Source organism: Chionomys nivalis, chromosome 18 (genome assembly GCF_950005125.1).
Source record: "Chionomys nivalis chromosome 18, mChiNiv1.1, whole genome shotgun sequence".
Classification (NCBI taxonomy): Eukaryota; Metazoa; Chordata; class Mammalia; order Rodentia; family Cricetidae; genus Chionomys; species Chionomys nivalis.
The window spans coordinates 2,907,058-2,921,096 of record NC_080103.1 but is presented as its reverse complement, the minus strand read 5'-3'; the positions used below and the strand labels follow the sequence as shown (position 1 = coordinate 2,921,096).

At 40.3% G+C, this 14,039-nt stretch overlaps 1 pseudogene; it reads right to left on the bottom strand.

The window, feature by feature from the left end:
- Positions 1–5,284: 5,284 nt before the first annotated feature.
- LOC130890088 (homeobox protein OTX2-like) lies at positions 5,285–6,526 on the bottom strand (annotated as a pseudogene).
- Between the last annotated feature and the right edge of the window lie 7,513 nt (positions 6,527–14,039).

Sequence of the window (14,039 nt, the reverse complement as noted above, 5' to 3'; positions counted from 1 at the left end):
GGACTTCTTTGTGCCTTTCTTTGAAAATTCTCCAAAATTTATAAGTATGAATTAAAAAATAAAAATAAATGTACAGCAATTAAAAGATTGGCAACAAAGTATGAATAAGCACACTAGTGACATTAAATAGAAATTCTAGAACTCCTTAATATTCACAAATAGTTAACATCTGCCAAAACACTTCGGTTTAATAGAGAGAATGGGATAAAATCATAATCAATTCAGAAGACTCACAAATCACATTATCATAATGTCAGAATGCAAAACTTTAAAATTTCTAGTATGAAGAATACAAGTCAAAATGATCACTAGTTAGTTATAGACACAAATTGTATAGTAGTACACTTATAAAAAGATGTAAACTAACATATAAAGTGATTTATATGTAGATAATTCTATAATATTTAAATGCAGCCAATGCTAAACTATGACCAGATTAAATGTATGCTACAACTACAAGATCTTCAAATGTGAGTTGCACAGTAAAAAACAAAGTAATTATAACAGATAAACAAATGAGAGAGGAAACATCTTAGCACTCCCAGACCACAAAACCACAGAGACAAGTGACAAAAAAGGAAAACAGGAAGAAACAAAACTATCAAAAAACTATGGTCAAAAAAGGCAGTAGTAGGTTCTGAGAGTAACAGCAACCTCTACCTAAAAGAAACAAAATCAGAGAAATGGATTAACTATATTGTCTGAAGAGACTAATTTTGCTTTAAAATACACATAAACTAAAGGTAAAGGCATTAAAAAAAAGATATTCCATGCAAATGAGAACCAAAATTGAATTTGGAGACTTATATCTGATGAATCATACTTTACATTTTACACATACTTTGTTAAAAGAGTGGGAAAAGATCATCATGTAACTGTAAAGGTGTCGATTCATTAAGAATAGAGAATGCAACAATAATTAATAAATTTAACAATGATAAGCATGTATCACTTAATGTTAGAGGATCCAAGTATTCACAAGGAATGCTAGATCTAAAGGAAGACACAGGTTGTAACAATCCATTTTTTTCCCAGCTTGACACAATCTTGAGAAGGAACCTCAAATGAGAAAATGTCCCATCAGACTGGCTTGTAGGCAAGCTTGTGAGGGCGTTTCCTTGATTGGTGATTGATTAGAAAAGCCTAGTCCATAGTGTGGTGCTGTTGCTGGGCAGGTGTGCTGGAGTGTATAAGAAAGCAAACTGAGCAAGCCATGGGGAGCAAGTTAGAAAGCAGCATTCTTCTGCTGCCTCTGCTCAGGTTCCTGTGTCTAGGTTTCTGTCTTGAGTTCTTACCCTGACTTTTCTTCATGAAGGTTGTAGGCTATAATGTTAAATAAACCCTTTCCTCCCCGAGTTGCTTTTGGTAGAAGTGCTTTATCACAACAATAGAAAACTAAGTAAGATAGTAGGGAACTCCAACATCCTCCTATCGGCAATCGAAATAGTATCCAGACATAAACAAAGAAACCATATATAAATATAAATTGTACCCTAATGCTATGTAACAGACATTTATAGAATATTCCACCAAAATAGAAAAACACAGGCTCTTCCTAAGTGCACATTAAACATTCTCCAGAACGGAGCAATGTAAGGCCAAAAAGCAGTCAACACATTTAAAGAGATCTAATTCATTTCAAATATATCTTCTGATCACAATGGTACAAAATTTGAGAATTGTAAAAAAAAAAAAAAAAAAAAAACAAAACTATCAAATGTGCAGGCATCAAGGAATATGCTTCTGAGTGGCCAACAGTTTAAAACTTAAGAAATAAATGAAATAGAAACAAAACTCATCAAATCCGGTAGGAAGCAAAACAAAATAATTCTAAACTGGACATGGTAACATGCATCTACCGTCTCAGCACTAGACAGACTAAGGCAAAATGATCACAATTCTGACTCCAGTCTGAACCATGGTAGTAAGACACTGTCTCAAAACAACAGAGAAGAAGTTCTAAGAGGGGAATTTGTGCTAAAGAAACACCTGCTTCAAAAAAAGGAAGAAAAATGAAGCTGAGGCAGTAAAACTGCAAGGCTGGGGACAGTCTAGAGTGCATGGTAAGATCTTGTCTAAGAAAAAAGGGAAGGGAAAGATGAGGAGGAGGGGAAGGGAAAAGAAAGGGGAGAGGAGAGGAGGGGAAAAAGGAGAAGAGGCAAAAGATCACAAGCAAATAATCAAAGACATCAAGGAAGCAGAAAATTAAGAGAAAAAGAACAAAATGTAAGTCTTGTAGAAAAAAAGAACAATAACAGAGTGGCAGTAAGTAGCAGATTGAAAATTTTGTGATAAAGGAAATAAAAAGTTGACATTTTAAAAAGATAAATTACACCTTTAATCAAATGCAGAGAAAAAACCCAAACAAAAATCATAAACAAAAAAGAAGCAGTTTCAACAAGTATCACAATTTCATTTTTTAATAAAGAGTTTGCTGTGTAGCACAGGTTGGCCTGGAAAATACATAGCCCATGCTGTTGTTGAACTTGCACTCTTCCTGCCTTAGTTTCCCTAGGGCTATGATTACAACCTGCACTTTGTGTTTCTATGTACTAAAGATGAACAATCCAGAGGTGAAATTAAGAAACAATTCCCATATCACTGAAAAGAATCAAATATTTAGGAACAAACTTTACTGAGAAAGTAAATGAAAGACACTGAAAACTATAAAATAACAGTGAAATAAATTAAATAAAACACAAAAGAGTGGAAAGACACCCATGTTTCCCCTGGAAAACTCACTATCGTTAAGATGTCAATAGTGTCCAAAATTACTCACAGGTCTGGTACACTCGGTTGCAACCCCAAAGATGATTCTGCAAATATAGAAATGTCCATCTCAAAATTCATGTGAAATCTCAAGAGACCCTGAATAGACAAAATATCAAGACACAACAAAATTAGAAGTTTTATGTACTCAGATTCCAAAAAATTACTACACACTGTAGTTATCAGAGTAATGTGATTCTGGAGTAAAGACAGCCACGCTGGTTCGTGGAATAGTATAGAGTCCAGAAAATGCAGTGACATCCAACTAAAATGCCAACAATACTCTGATTAAAAAAAAAAAATCAGTCACCTAGTGCGGCAATCACTAGTTGTCTAGTTGGACTAAAAGTTCTCCACAGCAAGGAAATCATGTCTGGTGCTGGAAATCTAGCAAGGTTCCAGGAAGGCTAGTGAAGTCATAGACCTTAGGAAAGAATCTACTTTTGCCACTTTGTTAGTACATTTCATCTTATCCTTATACCCACAGGGAAGTGGTGTCACCACTCCTCGTCAAAGAAATCCCTTTATAGCAAATAGAGACCACTATACAAAGCCATAACTGGACACGCGCAGAGATCAACAGGTTGTGGGGAGCCCAATCCCAGTAGATACATCTACATCACAGTTCTGCATCTATGAGTCAGAGGGTGTCATTAGTCAGAATAGTAGGAAATCTGCTGCGAAACAGTCTTTCCTAGAATTGTCTGCATAAACAAGACCAGAACAATAGCAGGATCAGGACATGTTAGGGGGAAATTTTTGTGGGGACTCATTCCTAGGCAAAAACAAAAACAAAAAACAACTATTGACTTTTGGGAGAAAAAGAATTAGCTTCATCCAAGGATGACGCACCTTATTGGCTGTCCAATAAGGGGAGTCTTGAAACCATATATACACAAACAACAAAAGAGTGTAAGCAGTTGTATATATACACATATTTGTGTATATATATGTGTGTGTTTGTGTGTATAGGTAACAAATAAAATCAAAGAAAAACTATCAACTTGAGGGGGAATAGAAGGATTTTGAGGGAGAGTAGTTGGAAGGGACAAGAGGCAGTAAAAGGGGAAGAAGTATGTAATTGTATTTTAATTTAAAATGTTGCTAGGAAAAAACTGGATCTAAACATGTAAAAGAGAAAAAAGTCATTATCTCATACAAATATTAACTCAAAATAGTTTAAAGACAAATAAAAGATCTAGAACTATTAAATTTTTTAAAAACATAAGAAAATGCCAATGACATTATATTTGATGATAATTTCTTGCTCTGATACCAAAAGCATAGTCAATGAATGAAAAATAAATTTGTTTATAAAATATTTAAAATTTCTTCACATCAAAAGGTGTAATGTGCCAAGTGAAAATCTGATTCAAGGGAAAATATTTGCCAAACACATAGGAAACATTAATATTCAGAATATCTAAAGAACTCTTAAAATATGAAAATGAACCCAATTATAAAAATTAATTTGTATCAATTCTTTGAAAATTTCTTTTTTTGGTACTAGAATCATTTTAATATAATTATACATATCTGCCAAATCCAGGACGAAAGGGTTTATGCATATATAACTTCCAGTTAACATCGGCAAGCATAAATGACAATGATCTCGGTTTAAAATTCATCACGGTCAGAGCAATTGATCGATGTCTTTTTGCTGCCAGGCTTACCAACATTAAATTACGGATGAATCAGGGTCCTTTTGCTTCTCCTCGATCCTTGACTAGAGACAGCAGAGCAGCTCACCTCCAGCCAAAGGTAATCTTTCTAGAACAGTATTCAGTTGCTCTGAATTTTACTTACAATTATAACCCCTGCATAGGTGGGGTTCAAGGTTGCATACAATAACAGGAAATTACAGTTTTGAAGTCTAGCACAGATTAAAAACCACAGATGTACCATTTATATAACACACACACTGATTGTCTCTTAAACTACATATTGACTCCTTATGAACATTGTTATATATATATATATATATATATATATATATATATATATATATATATATATAAAGTAGTGTATCTAGGACAATCAGTCACTCAATTCACATAGCTCTGAAAAGGTTTTCAGTGCCAGCTGCCAGTTGGTCATGAATCGTGAATGAGTCTGGGACACTGTCCATTTCTGAGATTCCACCAAGGATTGGCTAAAACCTCTGCTTTGAAGGGTTGGACTTCTCTCCCTTCCCTCATAACCTAGTTTTGTTTGATTTCTATTTTGAGTGGTGTTTGGTTGCATGTGACTAGAATATATTTGGTCAGTCATTTGCAAATCAGAAAACCAATGATCTAGAGCTATGACGGAATCTCATGATTGGTTTGTCCATTTCAGGTTGCTGATTGATAGGCCCCTCTAAGGCCCGTCATTTTTCCTTCTGTGCCTCTCGGGAACTTTGATCAGGAGTCTGAGCATCATCCCGTCTAACTCTTTTAACCAATTCCTGGCTAAAACTGGAATGTCCAGCCCATCATATTTAAAAATCACTCACAAAAGGAGGTTCTACAGGTCTTCACAAAACCTGGAATTTCCACGAGGATGTCTGATCTTTATAATCCAAGCAGTCAGCATTGAAGTTAAGCTTCCAGGAGACAGTTTGGTCCTTAAAATCCAAGCAATCAGTGGTTGAGTTAAAACCCTGATGGAGGAGTTAATTTCATTGGTTAAATAAAGAAACTGCCTTAGCCCTTTAATAGGACAGAAAATTAGGTAGGCGGAGTAGACAGAACAGGATGCTGGGAGAAAGAAGCCGAGTCAGGGAGTCGCCATGATTTTCCCACTCCAGACAGACGCAGGTTGAGATCTTTCCTGGTAAGCCAGCTCATGGTACTACACAAAATATTAGAAATGGGTTAGATCAATATGTAAGAGCTAGCCAATAAGAGGCTGGAGCTAATGGGCCAGGCAGTGATTAAAAGAATACAGTTTCCGTGTAATTATTTCAGGGCATAAGCTAAGCTATGCGGGCGGCTGGGTGCCGGGGACGCTGCCCTGCCGCTCCTATTACTACAAAACCCAAGCTTGAAGCTCCGTATCCCTGGGTGGGAAGAGAAGCTGGGGGCTGATTGAGATGGCTGGTGACTGCATTGGGACCCACGGGACTGAGTGTGGCCCCCGGTCCAGGAAGCTGGTGATGCATAGGGGTCAAATAAGATCCACAGTCCATGCCCCCGAAGTAGGAAGTTGAGCCAGCATATCCTTGACTATAACTCGAAGCCTGAGTGTAGGTCATAGGATAGGAGGAGGAGGTGGACAATGGGGAGATGGAAGCCGGGCTCCAGATAGACACAGGAGCACTGCTGCTGGCAATGGTTGGGACTGAGGTACGAGAGCGGGAGTGAACTGGCCACTGGTTCCACTCTCAGAATTCACTTCCCGAGCTGGAGGGGTCTTCTTTTTGGCAGGTTTCACTTTATTTTGACCTCCATTCTGTTGTTACTGCTGTTGTTGGCAGCACTTGGCTCTTCAGTTCTTAAACCACCTGTACCCTGGACTCGGGCAAGTTGATTTTCAGAGCCACCTCTTCCCACATGAAGATGTCTGGGTACCAGGTCTTGGCAAATAGAGCTTCCAAAACGTCCAGCTGTGGCCCTAGTGAATCTAGTCCTTTCCCGCCGCTGTTTCCCAGGGATGTGCTGGAAAAGAAGCCCAGGGCCCCGGGTACCCGACGGAGGGATGCAGCAAGTCCATAACCCGAAGTGGTCAGACTCAGCCCATTGACTGCGAAAGGTGGTTGCTTTAGATAAGACATCATGCTAAGGTTGTTCGGAGGTGCAAAGTCGGCCCATATTGGGGGGACTCAGCCGGATGGTCTCAATTCGCCTGGAGTGGACAAGGTCAGGGTCCTTAGTGGGTAGATTTGAAGCGATGGAACTAGGAGGAAACAGTGGTAGCGTGGCGAGTCCCCAAGTGCCCTCTCCTCCAAGCGACTGGGGCTGGCATTCCTGTCCTGCAGCCCCTGAGAATTTCTTTTTTAAGAATATTTTTTATTAGATTTTTTTTTTAAAAAAAGAAAACAATTCAAATTCCCACTCCCTCTTCTCCCATTTCCTCCACACATCTTCCCACCCCCACCCCCCTCTAATCCTAAGAGAGGGTAAGGCACTCTGCTTTCTGGAAAGTCCAAGGCCCTCCCTACTACATCTAGGCTGAGCAAGGTATACATCCAAAGAGAATAGAATCCCAAAAAGCTAGTACATGCAGTAGAGATAAATCCTGGTGCCACTGCCAGTGGCCCCTCAGTGTGCCCCAGCCATACAACTGTCAACCACATTCAGAGGGACTAGTTTGGTTCTATGTTTGTTCCTTCCCAGTTCAGCTGGAGTTGGTGAGCTCCCATTAGCTCAGGTAAACTGTTTCAGTGGATGAACCCTTCATGGTCTTGATCTCTTTGCTCATATTCTCACTCCTTCCACTCTTCAACTGGACCTTGGGAGCTCAGTCCAGTGCTCCGATGTGGGTCTGCCTCTGTTTCCATCTGTTGTGGGATGAAGGTTCTAAAGTGATATTTAAGGTAATCATCAGTCTGACTACAGGGCAAGGACAGTTCAGACACCCTCTTCTCTATTGCTTAGGGTCTAAACTAGGCTCATCTTGTGGATTCCAGGGAACTTTTCTAGAGCCAGGTTTTGTGCTAAGCCCATAATGGCTCCCTCAATCAAGATATCTCTTTCCTTGCTCTCATATCTGTCTTTCCTCCATCTCAAATATCCCATTTCCTCAAGTTCTCCTCAACCCTCCCCTTCTCCCCTCATTTTCTCCTCCTCCCCTACCTTCTACCTCCCGCCCCCTTGCTCCCAATTTTGTCAGGAGATCTTGTCAGTCTCCAAATTCCAGGTGGGTTTATGTATGTTTTTCTTTGGGTTCACCTTATTACTTAGCTTCTCTAGGATCATGAACTTTAGGCTCAATGTCCTTTGTTTAAAGCTAGTACCCACTTATGGGTAAGTACATACCATATTCATTGTTTTGGGTCTGGGTTACCTCACTCAGGATAGTGTTTTCTAATTCCATCCATTTGCATGCAAAATTCAAGATGTCATTGGTTTTTTTTTGTTGTTGTTGTTTTTTGTTTTTACCACATATAATATCTAATGTGCAGATGTGCCACACTTTCTTTATCCGTTCTTCAGTTGAGGGCATCTAGGTTGTTTCCACATTCTGGTTATTACAAATAATGCTGCTATGAACATAGTTGAACAGATGCTTTTGTAGTATGATTGAGCATCTTTTGGGTATATGCCCAAGAGTGGTATTGCTGGATCCTGAGGTAGGTTGATTTCCAATTTTCTGAGAAACTTCTCTGCTGATTTCCAAAGTGGTTGTACAAGTTTGCATTCCCACCAGCAATGGATGAGTGTTCCCCTTACTCCACATCCTCTCCAGCATAAGCTATCATTGGTGTTTTTGATCTCTTACACTGTGCTTCGATCATATTCACCCCTTCTCCCAGGTCCACTCTTCCTCCCTACTCAACCAACTTCACTTCTTTTTCCTCCTTCTCCTTACTGCCCCCTTTTCACGATGATTTCTGAGTCTTGGAAGGAAGGGTGTGATATAGATGTCCTACTGAGAGCTAAACATTTCACTGTCTCTTGTTCTCTGCACACTGAACAGTTGTGAATCTCTATATTGATCACCATCTACTGCTGAAGAAGCTTTTCCAGTGAGAGTTAAGAGATCTGCTGACCTATGGGTAAAATCATGCCATTAGAAGTTAGTTTAATATTATGTCCACTTAGCAAAAATAATAGTAAGTTCTCCCCTAGGGCCTATGATGGGTTCTTAGACACTTCCTAAAATATATACCCATAAAAATAGTTTAAATGGAGTTAACTTACAACAGGTACATATCCCTACTAGACTCTACAAACTAGCAAACAAAATGCCATGTGCTGCAAATAAATTGTCTCTTTTGGAGCTGTTAATCACTGGGGTCTCAAAAGCAGCCCCAAGCATGGGCTATTGCCATTCTTCTTGGCTACCTTCAGAATTTGACAGTAATAATCTATTGCAGAAGACATATATTTGAGTCATAGAACATAGAAAAATTGAGCTAGTACTAGCCTTGAAGGTTCTTCCCTAGTGGCTAGCTTTCACAGTGTTGGAAGATCTTGTGTATACTACCAACAGAGAAAACTAATTATAAGTTTTATCCAGCTGTGAACTCTACAAACTACAACAGTGACTGGTGGGTAACATATGGTCACTGGCTCAGTGAGGGTACAAATGTTATTGGAGTTAACCAACCACTTTCTGATTGTATTTAAATTATGTTCTATAAGGAACCAAGTTATTAATGAAAAAGATATTTGAATAAATACTTCATATAAAATACAGATGTCCAATGATCACATGGAGAGGTAGTTACTATAACTACTCATTGGTTGGAAAAGTAACTGACATATCTAGCAACACATTAATGGGCAAAACATGGCAAATACATATGCACAACAGAACATTGTTTGGCCTTTGAAAAAAGAAGAGAATTGTGGCACTTCCTCCAATACAGATGAATTCTCAAGGTATTATGGCAAGTGAAATAAACCATGCACACAAACAGAAAACAAACACTGTACAGTTCCACTTGTATAAAAATATTTATTAATGGTGTTATATGATCTAGGAGGAGGAGCCATGGAAAGTTAATGTTTAATGGGTAGTGTTTCATTTAGGGAAGATGAAACATTCTGGAAATGGATGGTGGTGTTGAATGCATTAATGTGCTCATTACTAAAGAGCCATCCACTAAAAAATGGTTAAAATTGTAATTTTGTACTATGAATTTTTTACTACAATATGAATGGGCACTAAATTACTTCACCATGGAACAGCAGAAACAAAAAGGAGAGAAACCACTTCATTACCTTTGGGTAGGGGAAGAAGCCCCAATTCCTCACACAGCCTCCAACTAACCAGCCAGGAAGCTCTTCCCCAGCCTTCACCGACTACAACACTTTAAGAGAGAGAGTGGACAGCCATTGACTCATCAAGGGGAGACCTAGACTTCCCTCTCTACTTCTGTGGGTGTAAGCCACTGCTTCTTCTACGGTGTTAGCTAAAGTAGCATGGCTATTGCTTCACAATGTGTGTCTTAATGTGCTATGAATGCCAGCCTTCCTTGGGGCTGTCTCTGAAGATTTCAGCCCAAAAGGTTCTTTTATTCAGGTCCAACTGTAGTATATATGAGTCCAAAAAAAAGTTACAAGGCTCCATATGAGTTTCAGACAATGGAGGTCTTTAGTTTGTTCACCTTTTCTTTCTGAGTCTGATATCCAGATAGATCCCTCAGAACCATGAAATACTACATTTGGCACACACTCATTGCTAACAACAGGGCAGTTGCACATATGCACATAAAAGTTATGACAGCATGTACTACGTCATACCAGATAAAACCCACACATGGAGCACGGAGGTGAGGAGCTATTGGCAACTGATGGACATTGAGAGGAGAGTCTGTTTTTAGCAAGAATGCAGCCTGAGATTCTTCACCTATACATATATACAGCATGAGTGTACTCCTGGGTTAAAAACAAAAAAGAACACATTAGGTTTCTAGAAAATAAATAGTAAGGGGTGGTATAGCAGAGAGACTGGAGTGCAGGGAAAGGAAGTTTGGATTTGATCCAAAAAACATCAAACAATTTTTAAAAAATGTATCACCCGAGGGAAGCTTTGCTTACTCTTCCCAGATACCCAGAGCCTGGCATGTGAGTCTTTCTTTGGGTTCTGAGTCTTAGCTTTAAAAGTTGGCCACTTAATTTACTTTGAAAATCCAAACTCACAGAAATGGAGCTTGAGGCTAAGAGAGCATTATTACTTAATTCTTTCTAAAATTTATTTATTTATTAAAAATTTTCACTCCTCCCCCCCAACCCCTTCCCTCACTAGTCCTAAGAGCAGTCAGGGTTCCCTGCCCTGTGGGAAGTCCAGGTCCTCCCCCCTCCATTCAGGTCTAGGAAGGTGAGCATCCAAACAGGCTAGGCTCCCAAAAAGCCAGTACATGCAGTAGGATCAAAACCGAGTGCCGTTGTCCTTGGCTTCTCAGTCAGCCCTCATTGTCAGCCACGTTCAGAGTCCGGTTTGATCGCATGCTCGTTCAGTCCCAGTCCAGTTGGCCTTGGTGAGCTCCCATTAGATCAGTCCCTCTGTCCCCCTCGTGGTCCTGACTTCCTTGCTCATGTTCTCCCTCCTTCTGCTCTTCATCTGGGCCTTGGGAGCTCAGTCCAGTGCTCCAATGTGGGTCTCTGTCTCTATCTTCATCCATCACCAGATGAAGGTTCTATGGTGATATGCAAGATATTCATCAGTGTTGCTATAGGATAAGGCTAGTTCAGGCACCCTGTCCTCTGCTGCCCAAGGACCTAGCTGGGGACATCTCCTTGGATACTTGAGAAGCCCTCTAGAGACAAATCTCTTGCCAACCCTAAAATGGCTCCCTTAATTAAGATATCTTCTTCCCTGCTCCCATATCCACCCTTTCTCCATCTCAACCATCCCATTCCCCCAAGCTCTTCCCAATCCTCTCCTTCTCCCTTCTCTATTCCCATCTCTCCTTCCCCCCACCCAACACCCACCCCAGGGCTCCCAACTTTTGCCTGGCGGTCTTGGTGCCCCTCAATAGAAGAATGGATAAAGAAGGTGTATCTAAAGAGTTCTACTCAGTGGTAAAAAACAATGACATCTTGAATTTTGCATGCAAATGGATGGAAATAGAAACACTTTACTGAGTGAGATAACCCAAACCCAAAAAGATGAATATGGTATGTACTCACTCATAATTGGTTTTTAGCCATAAATAAAGGCCATTGAGCCTGTAATTCGTGATCCTAGAGAAGCTAAATAAGAAGGTGAGCCCAAAGAAAAACATATATTTATCCTCCTGGATACTGGAAGTATTACTTAATTCTTAAAGCCCTAAACTTAGGTCTTATTTTATAGCCCAATCAGATGCTAATGGCAGAGGACATGGCAAGTTATTGTAATCTATTTTTCAATATGTAGTATCATGTTTCCTGGAGTGTGTGTGTGTGTGCGCGCGCACACATATATGTGTAAGTCAGAGTTAAACATCAGATGTCTTTCTTACTCTCCACACTATGATGATGATGATGAGATGATAGGATCTCCCACTTGAAACTGGAGCTTATGGACTGATTAGCAAACCAGCAAGCTTTTGAGGCCCACTTGTCTCCACTCCTATGACCCAGCACTGGGATTACAGGCCCACACTGACACACCCAGCATTTTAAGTAGGTGTTAGAGCTCTTAACTCAGCTCCTCACACTTGTGTGACACTTTCCCTACATTTCTCCTGAGCCCATTTCCTGGAATCTTTATGTTTGTCTGCCCATAGTCCTGCCAAACAGGTACGGAGAAGCTTCTGTCCTGCCTGAGCTGGCCTTGTTTTGTTTTTATTTTGTGAATCTAGATTGACTGACTAAAATATTACATTGGGATTGCTATGGAACTGATTGATGTCAAGGTCCTGAGTTTTATCAGAGAGAGAGGAAGGGAGGGGAGAGAAAAGGGGGAGAGGGAGAGGAGGGGAAGAGAGAGAGAGAGAAATGTATTTTACCTGTTCAGATGTTAGGTTTATCCAGGCAGGAACAACTTGCTGACATATTTTCATTTTCCCTCCCTTGTAGCAGAAAGACTCACAATGTCAATTTAGAACCTTGGGTATCTTCATTCTTGGGAGTGGTGCTTAGATATCTGATAGTTCAAAATGGCTTCTACTTTCCTGATAACTCTATATGTCATCTATTTCTAGAGTTGAATAGGAGCCTTTGTGCTTGTACGTGTATATTTCCCTGGCTGTTCAGTTCTAGAGAAAGCCAGGAGTTTCTACCGGAAGAAGGGTGCTTTGGAACAGTGAACCTTTTGTGTCTATGACTAGCCCTGAGTCCCCATGCACTGAAGGCATCGACCAGACCTAATATAGAGCCAAAAGTTGCTCACTGTGGCTATCACCTACTGTCCAGGTCTGTCATATATTCCAAGCTTGACTTCACAGCCTGTGCTAGACTTAGAGCAGCAGTTCTCAACTTGTGGGTGACAATCCCTTTAGGAGTCAAACAACCCTTTCACAGGACAGGGGTCATTTAAGAGCATTGGAAAACACAGAAAATTACATTGCAATTTATAACAGTAGCAAAATTACAGTTAGGAAGTAGCAATAATTTGGGGTCACCACAACATGATGAACTATATTAAAGGGTCTCAGCATTAGGAAAGCTGAGAACCACTGCATGAGAGAAACCACTCTATTCTGCTCTTTGAAAATTGTCCTATGACAGGGTCAGTGACTTAGGTTTGGTATGGGGCAGGGTACCAGTATAAGAGATGAATGCATAGAAATCTGCCCCCTAGAATGTTGCCAGAGAAATGACTTCTCTTCCAATTATAGTTTCCAGTGGCCCGAGAGGGGGATTATTTTACATTAATTGGGTCTGCTCTATGAAGTTCTAAATATCATTCAACACAGAGAAAATTACCATTTCTCTTGTGATTCTTCCCATTCTCCTAGTGGTCTTCTCCAGACTGAGGCAGTGAGTTTCATTAAAATTGTAGAGAGGGGTAGGGTGTAACACTGGGGAAACACAGTCTACACTAATTTCAAAATCCCTGCATGCACACACGTGGTTGCAAGTGTGTCTAGTATCTTGGTTAGAGATTCTATTGCTGCAACAAAACCCCATGATCAAAAGCAACCTCAGAACTCCAGGTGACCGTCCGTCATGAAGAGAAGTCAGGACAGGAACCTGGAGGCAGGAACTAAGCCGAAGCCATGGAGGAGCACTAGTGGCTTGTTCTTATGGCTTACTCAGTGTGTTTTCTTATATAATCCAGTACTACCTATCCAGAGATAGTACCGTCCCCAGTGATCTCTGGCACCCACATTAGTCAAGAAAGTGCGCTACTCATTTGCCTACAGGCCATTCTTCTGGGCGCACTTTCTCAGTCGAGCCCCTCTGTCCAGACAACTGTAGTTTGTGTCATGATATGATACCAACTAGCACAGCTACTTATACAATTCCCCCTCTTCCTCACCACCCCCACCACCCCCACACATGCACTATGTCCTTCCATGACATTTGGAGTCTAAGAAGAAACTTTCCTGTGTGAGTCAAGGCCCTTTAGACCACTCCACTACAGTTCAGAGATAAAGCCTCAAGCAGCCATGCTGTGTTCATCCTGCTTCTTAATTGCTATCTGGATCAGGCTAAATGATCTCCTGAACAGAAGTGATGAGTATGAATGAG